Consider the following 10,283-nt stretch of genomic DNA (forward strand, 5'->3'; position numbering starts at 1 on the left):
GCTGCAGGTGCCCTGGAGGGGGGATGGTCAGCCACACCGTTTAGGAATTAACATCCTAAATGACCTACTAATTTGGATTATTATTTTTGAATATGTAAATATTATAGTGTTATGATAGTGCTATGCGTGGCATTGGTGGTTCAGTGGTAGAATTCTCACCTGGCACGCGGGTAGGGTTGCCACCTGGCCTGTATTTTACCAGCTGAGCTGATAAAACACCTGCCAAGGCCGGGGGCGGTATTACAAATTTACAAGCAGTGTAGTTGCCGGTTATTTGTAATACCCTTAAAAAAAAGCCCTTGGCCTGCTCCCAATTTCGCTCAGAACTTTTTTTTCAGTCTTCTGGACATTGTGCGATCAGGCCTGGATTTGCGGCAAGGCCTAGGGCGGCAAAAAAATAGGGGCGGCATGCCGACCAGCCGCACTATGGGGACGCGTGCGTCCCCATTCAATTACAGCAGCTGCGCCGGCGAAAAAACGCCGGCACGCTGGGAAGGGGAGGTGAGGTGGGCGCTAGGACCGCGCGGCCGCCTGGTCGGACCATGCGGCCGCCTGGTCGGACCACGCGGCCTAGGGGCGCCGCACATCGAAATCCGCTGTGTGCAATGTTGCTTCACTCCCTTTTGCGGCATGGTGTGTGGCCCCGCCTCCTTTTGCATCACAGACCCCTTTTGTGCCCTCCCCCCCACCAGCCGCTAATCTTTTTCAGAAAAGGTAGCAACCCTACACGTGGGATGCCTGGGCCAATGCATGATTTTTAAGAGATTTTAAGACATTGATCTGGAGTACAGTGTAGCCATTGTATGCGCTTCCTCAGAGATCACCTGACAGGAAATACTGCAGGTCTAACCATAACAGGAAGAAGAAGTAAAAGATAGAGCTGTGTCCATCCATTGACTGATGTAACCTAGCATGTACTGTATGTGTTCCCTTGGTTTGTGTGTGAACATAAACAGTACTTATAATGACAGTTTTTCTGTTTGGGATTATTAAATGGCACATTCTACTAGATATAGTAGAGACCTGCTATGCTTTGGGGGTGTAGTTACCTTTAGACTGGTTGTACACAGGCCAATAAAAGCTATTGACTTGGCCTCTCCAGAAGCCGACAGTGTACTGGTCCCTGTGTGGGGTCCTTGGGATGGCCTGCCCAATCAATATGTGGCTGAAAATCAGACGGATGTTTTTCAGGTGAAGTTGAATCTTTCAACATTGAATCATTCTTCTTCCAATGGATTTTCTGGGGCCCGCTGTATGTTGGGTCAACAATCTGATAAGCCTGATTTGGTACAATGTGTGACGGGCCAAAGTTGGAACAGATATGCTGGTTTGGCAGCCTCAGCAAACACCAGCTATAATCACAATTTCTAATTTCAAGTGTTCTACGATTAGGACAACTTGATATCCATCGCCTTTTGTTTACACCTTTAGAAAGAAAACAAAATGTTAGTGGTAACATAAAGGAAAGTTGCATTGGCCGGGAATCAAACCCGGGCCTCCCGCGTGGCAGGCGAGAATTCTACCACTGAACCACCAATGCATTTCTGTATGTGCTTTCTATGAATAACTGTCTGGATGATGTGAACAGCTGTTCCAAATCTAAACTATTACTTTGCCACATCATCAGATGTTCGTATCAGAAATTTGAAACCAATGCTGTACAGCTTGTGAAGGGAAAGTTTTAGTTTTAGAAAGTTTTACTGCTTGTTTATAAAAGCATTGGTGGTTCAATTGTAGAATTCTTGCCTGCCATGCGGGAGGCTTGGGTTCGATTCCTGGCCAATGCAACAAAATTTAGAAATTTTAAAAGACATTGACTCATTGAACCCATAACAGAAACCAACTCCTGTTTTGCAGCAGCTTTAACTGTTCAGTTGGTTTGCTTTCATCCTCAGAACACAGGTCAGATTCTAAAGCAAATTGGCTGACCAGTTATGTCCCATGTGCCTCCACCTTTCAATTTGCTAACTGTTAACTGTCATTTTTTTTATTTTGCACAGCCTATTTACCCAGCTTCCTTTTTACACTGAACAGTTACTTTAAAACATCTTCAAATGCTTTGTATCATCAGTTCCATTTTATCATGGTTAGCCTCTCTTTCTATGTGCACCTTCAGTGTAGTGTCACATTCATAGTTCTACAAGTACAACATGCAGTGAAATGCATCCTCATCCACTTTTTTAGACTGTGCAAAATGAAACATACTAGTTAAATACTAAAACTAAGTACAAAAAAATTACCAAAGTTATAAGAAAATGTTTAAATTAAATATAGCAGCAGAGCAGATGTATTGCACCATGTTATTTACATAAGTGACAGTGAGTGAAGATCGTATAAAATGTAAATATATATATAAAAAAACAGCACAGCGGTGCAGTACAGTATACAAAATAACCATATTAAATGAAGTGACAGTGAAATAAATAGCCACCTTGAACTTAACATGTCCAAGCAGGGCCTTCATTACAAATCACAGGGCCCTCGTACAACAACATTTTCTGGGGCCCCGCCCACCCCAGTCCCCAAGCCCCACTAAGATCCCACCCACTCCACACCACAGTTAAAAGACCCCACAGACATCAGAGCTAAAAAACTTTAAAAACCCCCCCACACAAGTTATAAAAAGCCATTGATGGTCAGGGCCCCCTTGTAAGTTAAAAAAAACTGTGGTGCCAGGGGCCCCCATAAAAGGTTTTTTTTAAAAAAAAATTGGTGGGCAGGGCCCCTCTACAAATTAAAACAAATAATTGGTGACCTATTATATATATTATAGGGTCCCCCTATAAGTTAAAAAAAAAACACTGGTTTTTAAAAAACATTGGCGCCAGGGCTCCCCATTTAAAAATCGTAGGTGTTCAGGGCCACCTATATGTAAAACAAAAAATTTTAACGCCAGGACCCCCCCATAAAAGTTTTTTAAAAACCATTGGTGCCAGGGCCCCCCTTCACAAGTTAAAAAGAATTGAACTCGTGGATTTGGGCCCTTTCACGGCTTTAGGACTTCAATTTGGCTCCTTTTGTGACTTCCGGTCTTTTCACTCTTCGAAAAGTGCAGCAAAGCTGGGACCCCCTTTAGGCCCTGGCCTGGTACAGTAGTAGTCTAACTGTATAACTTATAAAAACTATACCTCATTTGTGTTTTCTCCTTGAAAAACACTGCATACATGCGCGGTTCTGTGTAAATAAATACATGCATACTTATGCTCTTCTATACCTTACAATACTACTTACTATAGTGCTTTATTACTAATACTTTACTACATACCTTACTATATGTTTACAATATTTTCAGAGTTTTTTTCTTTTTTAGAACTGCATCTTAAAGGTTATGACATAAAACTTAACATTTTTGAGGTTTAGGTAACTCGTCTTGTAAATAAATGATGATGCCTATATTTAGACAGTGTTCTGCTGTAAGTATGTCATGGTTAAAAATAAAAATGAATTGAATACTAATGAAATTAATTTTAATATAGGAAAAGATGGCTTGCATTGGCCGGGAATCGAACCTGGGCCTCCCGCGTGGCAGGCGAGAATTCTACCACTGAACCACCAATGCTTCTTTGCAGAATGATACAAAAACTTTTCTTGACAAATATAACTTTGGATTCAAATTCCTGATGATGTGGCAGTTTAGGTTTAAAACATCTGTGCACATCATCCAGACAGATGTTCACTAAATTGAAAATGCAAATGCATTGGTGGTTCAGTGGTAGAATTCTCGCCTGCCACGCGGGAGGCCCGGGTTCGATTCCCGGCCAATGCAAAGCTGTTTTTGCAAAAAAGAAAATTTTTTAACTAAAATGTGCACATTTATTACACTTAAATAAAACATAAAAACACCAATGGGTTGGATGAAAAAGTAGATAAACAATACATTTTAAGTGAGATGAAAATATCACCATAAACCCTACTCTGTACATAAAGGAGCAATCTTAGTTTCAACCCCTTTTTCTTTTACATTGGGATTTAATAGAGGTCTGGATGTCTTCTGACATCTGCTTTGCCTAACATTCCTATGTTAATGTATTCTGTGCTTGTCTCTTCAGTTCAGAGACATATTTAGGGGGCAGTAAGTGGGTGCAGCTGTCCTGTGCCCCAAACTTGAGAAGAAAGGGGGCTGTTTTTATGGCAACTAGGAATAGAGCTAATGGGTTTGTTTAATTGGGGCTTTACATTGGGTAGCTTGCCCCAGGCACATGAACCACTAAAACAAATTTCCTGACACCTCTTGTCTTCTATCATGTGCTTTATTACGCAACCCTATTTGTAAGTGGGCTTTGCATTAGAGTCTTGCATGGTCCTATCGAGCACACCCACTACCTGACCCACACTCGATGACCCGCAGCTCAACCCACTTCCAGCACCCACCTACTCAGACCCACTACCCGATCCTACCTGCAAAGTGTTTACACCTCCGACCTGGGGATCCACAAAACCTGAAGTGATGTCTCATGGGTAGGCAGTGATGTCATTTCAGACAAAGTGAACCAGATAAAGTGAAAAATATTGCTTGGGAGGGATAAGAACTTCAGTTTAGCCTGATACCCAAGCAGCGAACCCATTGACTGCCCACCTGAGTGGCGAATCGGGAACCTCCTACCCAAAACACAACCATTTTGCAGGTTTTCTTATAAACTGACCTGCTGCAGATCTTTCCTTTGCATACTAAGAGTGCATTAATATTTGTAGTCACCATCTTGGATTTCTTCATGTGGCTTCTTGAAGATTTATGTTCTTGGCCCACACATCATCACTAACTTAGTAGCCGGATAACTCCAAGGTTTTACTAATGGTGATCTCTATGTACAGTGGAGCTGTTTTAGCCTGGCACATTGCTTTCCACTCCTGGTTCTGCTCCGTTCCCACTCTGCCCCCACACCGAAAACTTAAAACAAAAGCTTGTAGGACTGTGTGCTGTGCTTGCTGAAGTGCACAGTCCTATTGCCCTCCGTAAACGCTTTTTTTAAAAAGAGGGTGAGGTGGGGGGCACATTTATTTATTCTCCCCCTCCAGCTAAATTTTTTTCACCCTTTTTTTCTGGGGAAAACACCATGTTATCCTATGGAAAGTCTTCTTCTGAAGATGTGTTGCCTGCCATAGCAAAGATTGTCACCCTAAACCTTTACATTCTACAGAACTTGATTGTGATCCGTCATGTACCCTACAGCCCAGTTTGAATTTTATTTTTGCATTTTAAACTTTAACAGCAGTAGTGAAAGAAAAGAGAGAAGAAAGGGGAAAAAGCTGAATGACTTTAGAAAGCATGCAGGTGACTAGCACCCTAGTTTGGGGATTAAAGTTTACTCAGGATATAAAGCATTTGTTGAACCCAAAGCAGTGGAGTCCCATAGCCAATTCCAGGAGACAACGCTGAATGCTTTGGTGGTTTCCAAAGACACCACTATTCTATTTCCCTTGTTTTCATGGTTAAGCTCAAGGTTGTTAAACAGCCTCCTTTTTATGTAAATTGCATTATTTGGCATAAACCCTGTCTGATAGGGGTGAACTACCCCTCTAGCTATCAACTCGAACCTAGCAGCTAGGACTTTGGCAAAAATGTCGAGGCCCCTCATTATACGTGAGTCCTACACTATCCATTAGCATTATAAGTTTGTAGTGCATTTAAAATCAATCAAGACCAACAATGCACTTACCTTTAACTCAGAAACTCTAGTGAGAAAGCAGGGAGCTTTTTATGCCCCAGCCCAATCACATACACATGCACATGAACCCCTACACTCTACATTTTTCAGGAAACAAGGAAAAAAAATATGGAAATAATGGAAGATGTAAAATCAGGGAAATACAGTTTGCATTATAAGTTGGTGGGACCACAAAAATGGTGTAAAATAAGAGAAATCTTAAAACCAGGGGAGGTAACATTGAGGTTTTACTGTTTAATCTCTGTAAAGTGTAATATGCAGGGTCGGACTGGGGGGACCGGGGCCCACCGGGACTGCTGGTCCAGGGCCCCCGCCCCCCTACTGCGCGCATGTGCGAGCGCACTTCTCGACGCGCAAGCGCCGATACGCATGCGCAAGCGCCGATGCGCATGCGCAAGCGGTGATGCGATGCACATCGCCGAAAACTTTTTAAAATTTTTTTATACTATTAGAGGGGGTCTGGCCCGGCGGGGGCCCACGAGGGTCGGGGCCCACCGGGTTTTTTCCCGGTGTCCCGCCGGGCCAGTCCGACACTGGTAATATGTTGGCGGTATATATGTCATACATATATAGGTAAATGATACATAAAAATATTAATAATCTATGTAGCAGGGATGAAACATGGAGTCGTTTGTCCCATTTAGCTCAAGAAGTAGTAAAAACCAGAGCTTTTTATCATTTACAAAAAAAGGTATGTCTAGCACAAGCCCTGTTCCTTGAACTCATGTTGAACAAGGGGGTGCACTGCTCCTTCAAGAAACTTGAAACCCTTTCCGGTTGCTCTGTTTGTAAATGCCGTCAGAAGCAGTATCCCTACATGAAAGGAATTTGGAAGTGTAAATTCCAAGTGTAGACTGTACACTCACTGCTGACTTTCTCTAACTTTTTTAAATTTTTGGCAGAAATGTAGCATCTATGTCATTGACCATTACAGAATAAAACCATTTTTTACAGTTGCACGGATAGCTCATGAGCTCCCAAACTGCTTGCTTTTCCTGAGCATGATCAGCTTAATTAGTATGGCAAATAAGAGTCTTTAGTTCCACAAACTGCACATGCATTCGAATATAAGGTGGTGAAGAGGTGATGGGAGTAGCTAGTTGAATAGTTGCCAAATAACAGAAAACATGAGTAAAAGCAACAAACCTGTCTTTACCTTCCAGCATGTTAAACAGCTGTGAGCAATATCAGTACCAAATGGATGTTATGATAAAATATTGGCTCAATGAGCAGGAGCGCTAAAATAGAATTACACATTTTCATGAGAGTAGAAATTGAATTTATTTTAACGATCAGTTGAACAACCTGTCAGTTTGTTGATAAAAAGATCTCATTAAAAGCTCAGCAACAGTACTTAACTGATTAAGGTGAAATGCAGCAACTTCTGTCTGCAGACTGCCTTCTAGAAAAGAATTACTATGCAAATATTTTCAGATATAAGACCTTGTGTTGAAAATCTGGTCCTCTATGGTAGCCCTTTAATACTTTACAATGCCTTCCTGGTATCCCTCTATACTTTTAGGCTCAGGGCAGACAGGCAGATTCAGGGAGATTAGTCGCCCGGCGTGGCATTGAATTTAAAATCAGGCCCTGTGTATTGTCCCACATCTGTAAATTCCTTTGACCGAAAGCCAGGTGCCGATAGAATTACTTATGCCTTTAGTCACTAGGCTGGGTGCTAGAATCTTTCCTAACGTGGGGGCCTTTTTTGAGACACATCTGATGTGTGTTAGCTTCAGTGTCTAGCCTGACGTCATTATATAAGACTGGAAGGTGTTTCCTAATAATACCACAGATCCTACTATATTCTTCACTATAATCCGTTGCCAAATGGGGAGCATTGACTCTAACATTTTTAGGAAACCGACAGCAGGTAACACCATACTAAAAGCCAGTAGTTGCCATCCTAAGCATACCCTACGGAGCATCCCTTATAGCCAGTTCGTTAGATATAGAAGGAACTGTAGTCAGGATGCCACCTTTAAGGAACAATCGAGATCGTTGGGCGATAGACTACGTAGGCGGGGTTACTCCAAGGAGAACATAAGGGCATTATATGATAAAGCAGGAAGACTGCCTAAGAGAAATAGTATTTGCCCACTCACTGACTCTAAGGAGAAGGCATCGGCTGCTAAGGGAAGAAATAAAATCCATTGTTTTTATGTTTTTAATTTCAGCAGTGCATTTTTAATTTTATTGAAACAAATAAACAATGTTTTTAGCAGTAGTAATGATGATGACCAACAGGAGTCGCCATAGACTAATTGTATATAATGCACATGTACGATTCATTTTGTAAGCCTATGACTAAGGGAGTGTGTTCCCGAAACGCGTAAGGCCATGTATCTCTGCAGAACCTTGCAATAAAAACCTGCTTTTACCCGGAGTGCCATCCTCCTGTTCGTTTAGCATATGTTGGCAGTGGGGACGCTGCGGACTAAGCACCCGGGATACCTAGGGGAGCAGCCAAAGGGTGGTGAGTTTGGAGAGGTCCTAATTGATTTTGTTGACTTAAAATTGAGCCGCTTATTAAGGAAATAACAGTCTTCAACATCCCATCACAATGGCTCCATTAAATTATTCAGATAGGGGTCAACTGAAACTCACAGAGATATGAATTTGTGATACAGTCACAGTGATACCATGATTACCATCAAGACAGGTGTTAATTGCTCAATGTACATGAGTGGAAGTGTGAATTGTTATCCTCAATGGAGTGTTTTTTTTTCCTCAAGATGTAGATAGTCTTGTCCTGAGGAGTTAGCCCTCCTGTGTTGGGCCAATCACATAATCGTCTCCCTGATGTATAGATTCCAAGTACTATTCACTTTCAGTGGACAGCATAGATCACATTATTTGCATGTGATTCTAAGTTTTTCAGATATTTTAGAAACATATTTGAGGACTATGTTGTTTAGCCTGGTATCCATCTCCCATCCAAAAAAGCCATCTAGAAAACTACTAAAATGGTAGATCACCTTAATCAATGAGGAAACAATATATTTATTAATTCAATTTATAAATATTTACTTTTTTCAAATGTTATATAAAATAAAAAATGTTTGATATCTACAACTACAAGTACAAGGTACTGCATTTCAAAATGTTGCATTATTTCACCAGATGGCAGCATTGTGACCTTTTTTATTGTCCATGTGCAGGTCTGTTCCTGCAGTGTTTCTGATGAAATCTTATGCTACATTAAAAAAAAAACCCTAAAGGGAGGTGTGCAATGATGTCACTGATGAAAGTCTGGGTGGTATTAGTATTTTTGCCAGAAGCATAGTACATAGTAAACTGGGGGAAATAAACCTTCTTTGTAGCCCTCCTGCACCACTGACCCACATTAAGGGAGGAAAAAAAGATACATCTCTTTCTCACACTCACACATATATACAGGCCTGGACTGAAGGCCACAAAGGCTAAGGCCTAGGGCAGCACAATTTTGGGGGTGGCATGTTACCCAACCTCAACTACTTCAGCTCTGCTCAATATGTTGGCACTCTATAAATACATATTGATTAGTGATGTGCGGGCCGGCCCAAGCTCTTCTTCCAGCTTTACACTGCATTACACTGCCGGCTTTTGACTTCCGGCTTCCTTTTTTATAGCTGAGTGACTGCTTGTCCCATCCTTTTGTGATGTCATTGACGGTGCAGGCCTATAAATGGAAGCCGAAAGCCTGGCTCGGACGGGCGCTGGTGGAGGGAGGCCAGGTTAGGGTCGGGTACCCGACCCACACATCACTAATATTAAAGGACCAATAGCATCAAAATTTGTTAGTACACAGCAAAAAAGCACCACAGCCTTTATTAAGAAATAACTTACCGAAATTCCGCTTGCGCTCCTTTTCAGAAAAGGCGATCTGGTGCTCGATTTCTCCTCCCTGCCTTCCTTATAGGAGATAGCCAGGGAGGAGAAATCGAGCACAGCATGATGGATCATCGCAGCGTCGCCTTTTCTGAAGCGAAGTGCAAGCAGAGTTTTGGTGAGTTATTTCTTAATAAAGGCTGCGCGATTTTAAAGTTTAATTAGTCTTGGTGTTTTTTTTCGTGGTATACTAACAAACTTTTTTTATAAAAATTTTTTTGATGTTACTGGTCCTTTAATAATATTACCTAATTGCTACACAGAATTTTTACACAAAGAGAAATTGTGAGTTCTCATTCTTACCCTTCTTCTTCATTCTTGACCAGCTACTATTTTTAGAGCTCTTGGACTAGCTCTAGGGTTGACCAGCAGCTACAAATGATAAACAGCCATTATTTGCACACACAAAAGAGACAAGATATTGCCAGCACTCAAATTCAGCCTGTGTGAATCCCAATAAATGAATTTTGTTTTCAAAATATTGAAGACAATGTTCCTGCTAAAGTGTGCGCTTGATTTTGAGCCAAGAGCACACAACAAATTGTGCTGCGCACAAAGAATCTGATCTGCATGGGAAATTGGTGCTGGATATAGGCGAAAGGATAGGAGTGGCAGATAATGGGTGGGTCATAGGTAGTAGGCATGAGGCTCATGAAAACAGATCATTTGAGATGTTTCCATTGTTTTTTAAACTCATTTTGTAATGGGGCTTTCCTGGACATTGGTCCAGGGCATGTGATGTGAAAG

The 10,283-nt window shown here is 41.6% G+C and overlaps 3 non-coding genes across 3 annotated transcripts; 1 reads left to right on the forward strand and 2 right to left on the reverse strand.

Moving 5' to 3' along the window:
* Nucleotides 1–1,469: 1,469 nt before the first annotated feature.
* Nucleotides 1,470–1,540, reverse strand: trnag-gcc. Its single transcript has one exon. It is a non-coding gene; the product is annotated as a tRNA-Gly (tRNA).
* Nucleotides 1,541–3,488: 1,948 nt separating this feature from the next.
* trnag-gcc lies at nt 3,489–3,559 on the reverse strand. The gene has a single exon. It is a non-coding gene; the product is annotated as a tRNA-Gly (tRNA).
* Nucleotides 3,560–3,695: 136 nt separating this feature from the next.
* Nucleotides 3,696–3,766, forward strand: trnag-gcc. The gene has a single exon. It is a non-coding gene; the product is annotated as a tRNA-Gly (tRNA).
* The last annotated feature ends 6,517 nt before the right edge of the window (nt 3,767–10,283 follow it).

This window comes from Xenopus laevis, chromosome 4S, assembly GCF_017654675.1.
Source record: "Xenopus laevis strain J_2021 chromosome 4S, Xenopus_laevis_v10.1, whole genome shotgun sequence".
Classification (NCBI taxonomy): Eukaryota; Metazoa; Chordata; class Amphibia; order Anura; family Pipidae; genus Xenopus; species Xenopus laevis.